This window comes from Danio rerio, chromosome 7 (genome assembly GCF_049306965.1).
Source record: "Danio rerio strain Tuebingen ecotype United States chromosome 7, GRCz12tu, whole genome shotgun sequence".
Lineage (NCBI taxonomy): Eukaryota > Metazoa > Chordata > Actinopteri > Cypriniformes > Danionidae > Danio > Danio rerio.
Window position 1 is genome coordinate 36,851,722 of NC_133182.1, and position 10,161 is coordinate 36,861,882.

Below are 10,161 nucleotides of genomic sequence, written 5' to 3' on the forward strand. Positions count from 1 at the left end.
ATTGATATGGATTTATTTAGCTCCAGTCAGCTCCAGTCTTTTCTGTTTCATTTGTAATTAGACGGCCTTGTGAAGTTTCAAAAGCCACTATAAAAAGGAATACAGACTCATTACATTAGAATGCTGTGAGTTTTTTAACATTGTAATTGATCTATCTCTGGATGTGTTTATGGCGGCAAATAGTTTTGTCGCGTGTAGACCTGTAATCTGCTCACGGTTCACTTCTCCTCGCGCACAAACATCACCGCTGCGCTCGATTAATATTGGCATTTATTTGCTGCCATATGTTTCCTTCATAAACAACTGTCTGCACCAAATATGACATGACAAAACACAACAGAAACATTTAAATACTAGCCATTCTTGTATATACTAACCAATGCAACACCCAATACACGATAAACCAATTTAAATAACTCACTGACTTTTCAAATCTGTGTTAGTTATTTCATTTTTAAGATCTGAGGTAAACTATCGGCTGCTGCTATTAGTATTGTGATAAATGTCACAATGAAAACATTGTTTTTTTTTCTTTGCAGTCTAAATAAATCCTAAGCATTAAAAATGCTTTTGCATCAGCTGTATTTACAAATATATCCTATAATAAACTATGCTTAAAAAAACAGCTGAAAACTGCTTATTTTTACATTGCAAGATGCTCCAAAACTGTATAAAAAACACAGTAAACACCCAAAACATCTGATTATGATCTTTAATCATTTGACATGTTCACAGACAGCTGCTTGGTGTCCGTTGTGATCAGTTTTTACCTTCGATGAAGTTCTGGCAGTTTCAGAAGTTTTCAGGTACTTTCCTGCAGTGTGACAACAGCTGCGATGAGCGTCAATCTAAGAACCAATAAGAGCGCAAACGGTACACGCAAAATTGCCACTACAGATTGTTTACGTTTGTTGTGAGGAATCGTTTCGAAAAGTGAGATAGTGAAAGTGTCAAAGCTGGATGACGTCAAACACCAACTGTTGTTGGTGTCCCGGGGAAAATCCTCCTGCCTATACCGACAACAGTTCATCAAACTGGGCTCGGCTCAGTCAGAAAGCCTCCATCATCTAGGTTAAGTTTCTGGTTAAACCCTGCCCATGATCCGTGTCTATTCTGAAGTGAATTTGACATGCAAATTAAGCAGATTTTGAGGCGCGAATGAAGCAAATAAACTCAAATGTTCACACGTCTATTTACACACATATAGCACAATTTATCTGCTTGTTCCGCATGTGGTGTGAACACAGTGTTACGGTGTGACATAGGAGCCATGTTCATGCAGTCTGACATGTAACAGTCTTTCAGGATTATAAAAAAATCCTGGTGTGAGCTAGCCTTTAATCTTCATTCTTTTTGTCTTCATCGTCTTGGTCTTTGTCATCATCTTTGTTGTCTTGATCTTAGTCTTCTTTGTCTTAGTTTTCATCTTCATTTTCTTGGTCGTCATCTTGGTCTTGGTCTTTATCTTTGTCCTTATGGTTGTCATCTTCGTCTTAGTCTTGGTTTTCATCTTCATCTTCATTTTGGTCGTCATGTTTTTTTGTCTTGGTCTTCTTCTGGTCTTAATTTTCATCTTTGTCTTCTTGGTCTTAGGGTGCTTTCAAACCTGTGAATCGATTCATTTGTTCCGAAACAGGGATTAAAATTTTTACAATGTTGCTCTTTGTTCTTGGTGCACTTCGCTTTCACACGACAAAGTTTCTAAACGGACAAAAAGAGCTCAAACAAGTCATGTGTGAGTAAACTCTCCTTACATTAGTCAGAGTTTATTTATTCCTGCTCAGCTGTCATGCATCCTTATGTCTTTTTGCTCGTTGCCATAAATTAAAATAAGCTTTCCGCTGGCGATGAGCAATAAGACATTATAAGCAGGAAAGCTGCGCTTTAACTTTGAATGGTGACACCCACAGACATCGTCACCAGATATAAATCAGAGGTAAGACTCTCTCATACAGAGCCCTTGGCTAGACTGCAGTTCGGTCAATGTTCCTAATGGATTACCAGCTCTCATTAATAGTTCAGCATGCTTTAACTTTCGTATTTACCATGAAACAACCATTTACCGGTAGGAATGACATCCTGCCCTACTCATAATTCTCTCTTCATGTAGCCATAAATGCCTATTACATATACATAATACACTGTGATATAGCCGGGCTCGTTTAACTTTCTCACTCAATCGATCTGCTCCTGAGTTCGTTTCAATTGAGCCGAGATTTGATTCAGGCAATCTCGGATTGCTTGTTTCACATGTGCCAAACGTACTGCGGTAACTGGGCAAACACAAGTCTAGGTGTGAAAGCACCCTTAGTCTTACTTGTCATCTGCTTTATTGTCTTGGTTTTCTTAGTCATCGTCTTTGTCTTCCTGGTTTTAACCTTCCTCTTCTTGGCCGTCATCTTCGTCGTCTTAGTTTTCGTCTTAATTTTCTTGGTCTTTGTCGTTATGGTCATCATCATCTTTGTCTTAGTCTTGGTTTTCATCTTCTTTGTCTGTTTTTTTTTTATCTTAGTCTACATCCTTATGGTCGTGGTCATCTTTTTTTGTCTTGGTCTTCATCTTTGTCTTTTTGGTCTTCTTCGTCAGCATGCTTTAGTCTTGGATTTCATCTTCCTCTTCTTGATCGACATCTCCTTTGTCTAGGTCTTCTTAGTCATCATCTTGGTCTTTATTTTTGTCTTTATGGTTGTTGTCATCTTTGTCTTCCTCTTTCATGTTCCTCTTCTTGGAAGTCATCTTTTTTGTCTTGGTCTTCTTAGTCATCATGGTCTTGATCTTTGTCTTTATGGTCGTCATCATCTTCTTTGTCTGTCTTCATGGTCTTAGTCATCTTCATCTTTATTCTTGTCCTTATAGTCCTGGTCCTATGGTCCTATTTCTGGTTTTATCTTCTACTTCTTGGTCGTCTTCTTCTTTGTCTTGGTCTTCATCTTTTAGTCTTGGTTTTCATTTTCCTCTTCTTGATCATCATCTCCATTGTCTTGATCTTCTTAGTCATTGTCTTGGTCTATATTTTTGTCCTTATGGTTGTTGTCATTTTGTCTGTCTGGTTTTCATCTTCCTCTTCTTGGTTGTCGTCTTCTTTCTTTTAGTCTTCTTCGTCTGCTTGGTCACTGTGATTTAGCCGGGCTCAGATAGTTTTGCTTTCTCCCCTCCAGAGTTTGTTTCAATTGAACCGAGACCACCTCATCAAGGCAATCTTGGACCAATAGATTTGGTGCGGATCCGAGTGCTGGTTTCACATATGCCCAACGAACAGCACTAACTGGGCCAACAGAACAAAAGTCTAGGTGTGAAAGCACCCTAAGTCTTCTTCATAATCATCTTAATTGTCTTGGTTTTCTTACTCATCGTCTTGGTCTTTATGGTCGTCGTTATCTTCGTTTTAGTCTTCATCTACAATTTCTTGGTCGTCATCTTGTTTTTCTACATCTTCATCATCTTAGTTTTGATCTTTGTCTTAGAAAAAAAGTCTTCAAAGAGAAACTAAGTTAGGTAAAGCAAAAAACAGAGAGTCTTCCAATAAGCAACAGCACAGTTTAATTTCAGAGATGTTTGCTAATATAATTTTAGGTTCATTTTTTTAAATTAACACTTAACAGTAAGAAGCTGCAATACAGATTATTGAGCTGAAGCTTGACTACAAAATAAATCTCAAATCAAATCTGTCACCAAATCGCAATTTAGAGTTTCTCACCTCCCTCTAGGGCCAGTGTCCCTAGCTGCTTGCACTCTCAGCTGTCACACTTCTTTCATTTATTTATTTGACCATAGCCTCACTCTTTTTATTCATTATTTTGCTGCAGCTCCACTCTTTTTATTTATTTTCTCGCAGCACCATGAGCAAAATGCAGCCTGCAGGTTAAAGATGACGCAACTATCATTCGTCCCCAAACAGCGGCACATAAGTGAATATAAGAATTTGAATAATTCATATTAATATTACACCTGGTATTTGAAAATCAGATGATTCACTACATTAATAAATCTGACATAACTTGACCTTGCAGATTGCAGTGCAATACTTATTTTTTTATTCCAGACACACCATTAAAACAGTGCCAATGTGGTCCAGTGGTCAGCGCGTGGTGTTACGGTGCTGCAGACCCCAGTTCGAACCTCACCTGCATATATTTTTTTATTATTTTTTTATTTATTTTATTTTTAGACATATAATACTGTTTGTATTAGATGGACATGTTTATTTATTTTATTTAATTTTTTTTGTATGATCACCGTTACAAAGGACTGGATATTTATAAAGAATTTTGCACGGAATATTTATTGCATAAAAGGACATTGTGATGTTTTAAACAATAGTGGTGACATATAAGTGGTCCAGTGGTCAGTGCACCATGTTATGACGCAGCCGACCTGAGTTCGAGCCTCACCTGAAAATTTTTTAAAATTATTTTTTAGTTTTATTTTAAGACATAGAATACTGTTTGTATTAGATGGACATGTTTATTTTATTTTATTTTTTGTATGATCACCGTTACAAAGGACTTGATATTTATAAAGAATTTTGCACAAAATTTAAATTGCATAAAAGGACATTGTGATGTTTTAAACAATATTGTTGACACATAATTGGTGCAGTGGTCAGTGTACTGTGTTATATATATATATATATATATATATATATATATATATATATATATATATATATATATATATATATTAGGGATGTAACGGTATCAGAATTTCACGGTACGGTAATACCTCGGTATGAATGTCACGGTACGGTATTTATTGAATCATTTACAGGAAAAAAAAAACTTTTGAAAATACTCCAAAAAAGTGCCAAAAGTGTCAATGACATACAAATTAGCCATCTATCTGTTAGCTTTGAAACAGGAACTTCAATTTTAATAACAAAAAATTATTAAACCATGTAAAAAAATAAAGTTTCAATTTAGTATTGTTGAAAACTCATCACATTCAACATTTTATCACTCACTTAGATAGAGATGGGTTTAAAGAAAAATTATCATATAATTATAATCTGGTAAAAGCTGGTATCTCTGGGTATTTACAATGTCCCCTGCAACAGAAAAAAACCCTCTCATTTGGGACTGAGGTTTCTGGGACAAGAGAGGTATGACTTGGCCCATGTTGACAGCAGTGGGGTAACATTGTGCATTGTCTTTCCCCCACTTGAGAAGACAAACCATGAGTGAGATAGAGGTCTCTTTGCCGTACAGGTCAATGTCTGCATCAATCTGAACAGTGCTGTGTTTCTGCAGTCCCCATGACTGTTATTAGTCGTATTCCCCAACTTGCAGGCACGTGGACACATAGGGCTCAACCTGTGCAGTGTACATGCCCTTTTTAGTCTTGGATAGAAAATGCCCTTCCAAAACGATAAAAAGTGCCCCCGCGACGCGACACAACCTCCGTCCAGTCCAGCCCTTCAGTAGGCGCGCGACAACACCTCTCTTGGTATGCGCGCTCAACCCCCCCCCCCCCCCCCTCGGCGCTTTACAATACGCGCGCCACAACACAGCTGATCAGAACGCGCGCGACAGCACCGCTATTCAGCACGCGCGCGGCGACAACACCCGCTTTAGGTTCGATCATTTCCATCTTTTTTTCATCTCCGCTACTAGCAGCACACTCCATTTCCGCATTACTGGATCTGTAGCGACAACAGACCGCAAAGGATTATGGCCACGCCGGGGCTGATGGGAAATGAAGTTTCAGCTACCTCCCGTTCGCTTCATTCGCCTGAGCAAATTTTCTCTGAAGATCTATAGTTTTACCGAGTCATGCGACTTCGGTAATATCGAAAAAATTTAATATTGCGGTATGACGGTATTTACAATACCATTACATCCCTAATATATATATATATATATATATATATATATATATATATATATATATTAGGGATGTAATGGTATTGTAAATACCGTCATACCGCAATATTAAATTTTTTCAATATTAATATATATATATATATATATATATTTTTTTTTTTTTTTTTCTTCCTTTGTTTTAGTGTAAAGACATATAATACTATTTGGGTTACTTATATAGGTGGACATGTTTTATTTTTATTTTTGTGTGACCACCGTTACAAAGGACTGGATATCTATAAAGAATTTTGCACAGAATATATATTCAGATATTGCAGGAAAGGACTTTTTTTTTTAAGATTTGGGATGGAAAATGTCCTCGAGCTGGGATTCAAGCTCGGGATGCCCTGAAGTGCTACTGCATCATATGTCAGTGCACTAACCACTGACTAGGCCATTAAGCTGACTGAAGATGATGTTAAACATGTGAGTATTCATCTGTACTTCACATTAAACTAAAGAATGGCTTCAGAACATTTGGGATATAGTAGGCCTACATGATGACTTTCTAGTGCCTTATAATAAGCTACCTTCATAGCTTAGTTGGCTTGTAAACACAGATTATAGCGCACAGGCAAGATTGGATTTGTATCTGTACCAGTTGGCCAATACCCGATCCAGCAAAAATATGTATCAAACCGAATCGGGATCGGTGCATCCCTATCAATGGGTCAGTGTTGTCATATGACTTCTAGATAAAGCCCAAAATTCTGCAGATGGAGATGTAGAAAGTGGCTATTCCTGCTCTTTCAACAGCAGGTAATTTGTCACCACAGACACCAACTGACAACCAGCCCAGCTCTATTTATCAGTAACCATGTCTTGACACGCCTTCAGGTTAAATGTCAACTCGCGTTGCTTGGCAGGTGAAACGCACAAAGTGTACCGCAATGTAAATCAACAAACCCTGCTAAGGATGACCATGCAGAAGTGTGTTTGCTGTACCTGCACCGATGCCAACAGGAAGTTCAGTGTGTTGTCATAGGAATCAGAGCCCTGATTTCCACAACAGGAGACATACTTTGGCAGAGATTGTACTGATGCACTTCTGAAGAGCAACATTTGCTTATACCGAGACGTTTGGTGAAGTTTTATTGAAGTCTTTTAGAATTATAACACTTGATTGAGACCGTACAATGGGGTGCAGCTCAAGTACAGGTGTTCAAGTTGTGGATCCAGCCAACATGCCTGAGGACAGACCTGATTCAGCAGACACATCAGACAGAGAAGATGAGGAAGATGTTGAAGCCTCAAACACAGAGAATAATGAAGTTGAGGCTGAAGACAGCTGATTATACGTCTTTTGCTTTCCTGGCTACATTCCTCAAGCTTCTAAGGTAAGATTCTATTTTGAATTTGGCAGGAAACTGCTTGATAGATAGTCAATAATAAAGGTATTTTTTTCTGGTATAGTGAGAAACATGCATTAAGTAGACCTGTTGTGTTTATAATATCATGCAATAAATATTGCATGGGTTTTTATTAATGTTTTTTTTTTTTTTTTTTGTATTTCAGCTGTGATGGAATGAAGTTTCCTGGCGAGTGAGATGAGCTTCAGACCAGCCTGTTACTTTACATGATGTCTCCAGTCTCTACATATTTGATTTTTGTCTATCACAACTACCTTTTTTCTGTGTGTATATATAGTATAGATGTAGTAAGTATCAAATATGCTTAAATTTGTAATCATGATATCAATAGCAACTGTATTATTAGCAGATCATATTCTTTAAGAATGTAAATAAATATTTCTGTATAACATGCAATATTTGTTTGTTTTTTACACTACAGATGCTTTGAAGGGACAGTTCACACACAAATTTAAATTGTGTCATTATTTACTCATCATTAACTTGTTCAAAACCCATTCGAGAAAACAAAGAAAATATACTGAATTGGAAAGCAGAAATCAATGACTTCCCTAGTCTTTTTTTATTATTATTATGGATGTCAATGGCTGCTTTTTACCCAACATTCAACATGTTTAACAAAATAAAGAAATCCATAAAAATTTGGAACCGATTGAGTGGGAGTGAATAGTGAGGAAGTTTTTATTTTGACATGAGTGATCCCTTTAATTTAAGAAGCTGAAATAAACTTGCAATATCCTCAAAAGCCACCAGATGCCACCCTCTCTCTCTTCATTTTTATTTTAAATTGAGACACTTGACAAGAACTGAACATTTGTGTTTCAGTTCAGGAAGTGTTTTTATTTTTGTGTTTTGTTTCATATTTGAAACAGATTTAGATAAGTACATTTAGCATAACTAAATGAAAATGAGAAACTTTCCTTGGCTATTTGAAATAAACTAAGTTAATTCTTTATACAGTATATCTTTTTAAGCTAACATCTATTTCAAGAAACAAAAATAGTTTGCATCAAAGAAACAGTGTAGTTCAGGCCTGTAGCCAGGTGAAAGGGGTGGTTCTTTTTTCTCAAAAAGTGGATCTTGCAGTTATGCGGCTACTTTTCTATTTAATCATGAGTCTTATACTGCATTTTTAGTGATATTTTATCACTATTTTTTTTTAGTGATGGTCATCATAACCACAATTTCTGATGTACTAAAATTATAACCACGCTGTTTGATGTGCCAAAAACATTTCCTAAAGATTTCAAATAAAGAAATATGACAACAATACTCAACTTTCCTCAGTCAGAATTTGAGATGCCAGAAGTCATAGAAGCTACAGCCGACACAGGATTCCACTTGGTTTTAAAGCCTTCTTAGATGGGCTGTTTTCATAGGTATTTTTTACAATTTATTATTACATAGAGGTCAAAATAGGTCAAATGAGCTCATATATGGGATTAATTCTGGACCTTTGTCAGTGAGGGGTGGGTTTTTCAAGCCACTCAAACCACACCTGGCTAGAGGACTGTAGTTTCAATAAGCTTAGGATATAATCTAACTTTTACCAGTTAACTTAACTGTTTTGAAGTCAATATTTTGATTTTACAATTCAGTAATTCATTTGTATCAATATCTGCTGTTAGTACCCACACGGCTGCTTCCCCACACAGAAATCTGTAACGTAATTAATGTAAATAATGTTTATAGGCTGTAAATGTAAATAAGTTGTCATTTAATAAGAATATGTCAGTAACTCAATTTTCAGTAACAAAAATATCGGATAGAACCTTATAATTCTAAGGTGACTTATTGTACGTACAGTAATTGTAATTTGAATGGTTGGAAGAAAAATGTGTAAACAGCCTTTTGGAATATTTTGAAATATATGTTGCATATATGACATTTTATATTTGTGAGATCCAAACATGAACTTATATGTCATATTTGTTATATACATTGCAAGGGCATAGGTTCGCTCTTGACATTGGTTGGGACCTTTGAACCACCTGTAAAATTTAACATGCTAGCCTACTCTGAGAGACTATGAAAACTGACAGTATTATTGAGAAAGTAGTTTTCAGACCATATTGTTTACAGACCATATCAGCCCGCTATAACTTTAGATTGTGAGTCAAAGTGGGGAAAAAAACACTAGCATTAATGTTATCATTACTATGATGGACTTTTTCAGTTGCAAAATTGAGTTTGTGACTTGCTGCCACCATCCTCACTTGTGTGTCACCCACCTCACACAGCTAATTCTTGCACAGGAAAATTCCTCTGCTCAGTTTTGGCATTGTTACTGTACATCACATGTAACATGTTACAGCAGGGAAAGGCACAGGCAATCACAATGTTCATATGAGTTTTGGGGGCAGAACGACTCGAATAGACAATGTGATATAACCCTATGGCCAGGTTAATGTTGACACTGCATTTTTTAAAAAGCAAATTAAATGATTAATGGGGACATTTCAGTAGTCAGTGGATATTGGTGGGGACATGTCCTCTCCATCCATGCTAAATATACGCCCCTAATACCTTGCCATGTTTACGATATCTGTATGGATCTCCAAATGTAAGCCAAGTTATTTTAGGTATTCCAGGAGCTCAGTTGACACACATACACCCGAGCACCACTAGGGGGCAAAAGTGCTCTATAGTGAAATGAGCGATTTCTCCAGCTTTCACCCCATGCTGAGAGCATTCAATGTGAAATGTATGTTTTAGGATTATTAGCACAGAGTGGGTTGAGCTCCCAGAAAAGCTATTCTATAAAGCCCAGTTTCACACTCTCATCAGAAAGACAGCAGGAAATTGCTGCAAAATATTATTATTACGCAAATGGATACTGGGAATGAATAAAATGTTTGAGAAGATAAATGAGAAGCATTTTTTAAAGAAAATGTAGCGCTTAATAGCTTTTTAATTTCAGATGATGCATGAAA

General features: G+C 36.6%; 1 long non-coding RNA gene across 1 annotated transcript; it reads left to right on the forward strand.

The window, feature by feature from the left end:
- Nucleotides 1-6,723: 6,723 nt before the first annotated feature.
- On the forward strand, nt 6,724-7,911 carry zgc:195356. The gene is made up of 2 exons (NR_036681.1): nt 6,724-7,195; nt 7,374-7,911. It is a non-coding gene; the product is annotated as a zgc:195356 (long non-coding RNA).
- Nucleotides 7,912-10,161: the final 2,250 nt, after the last annotated feature.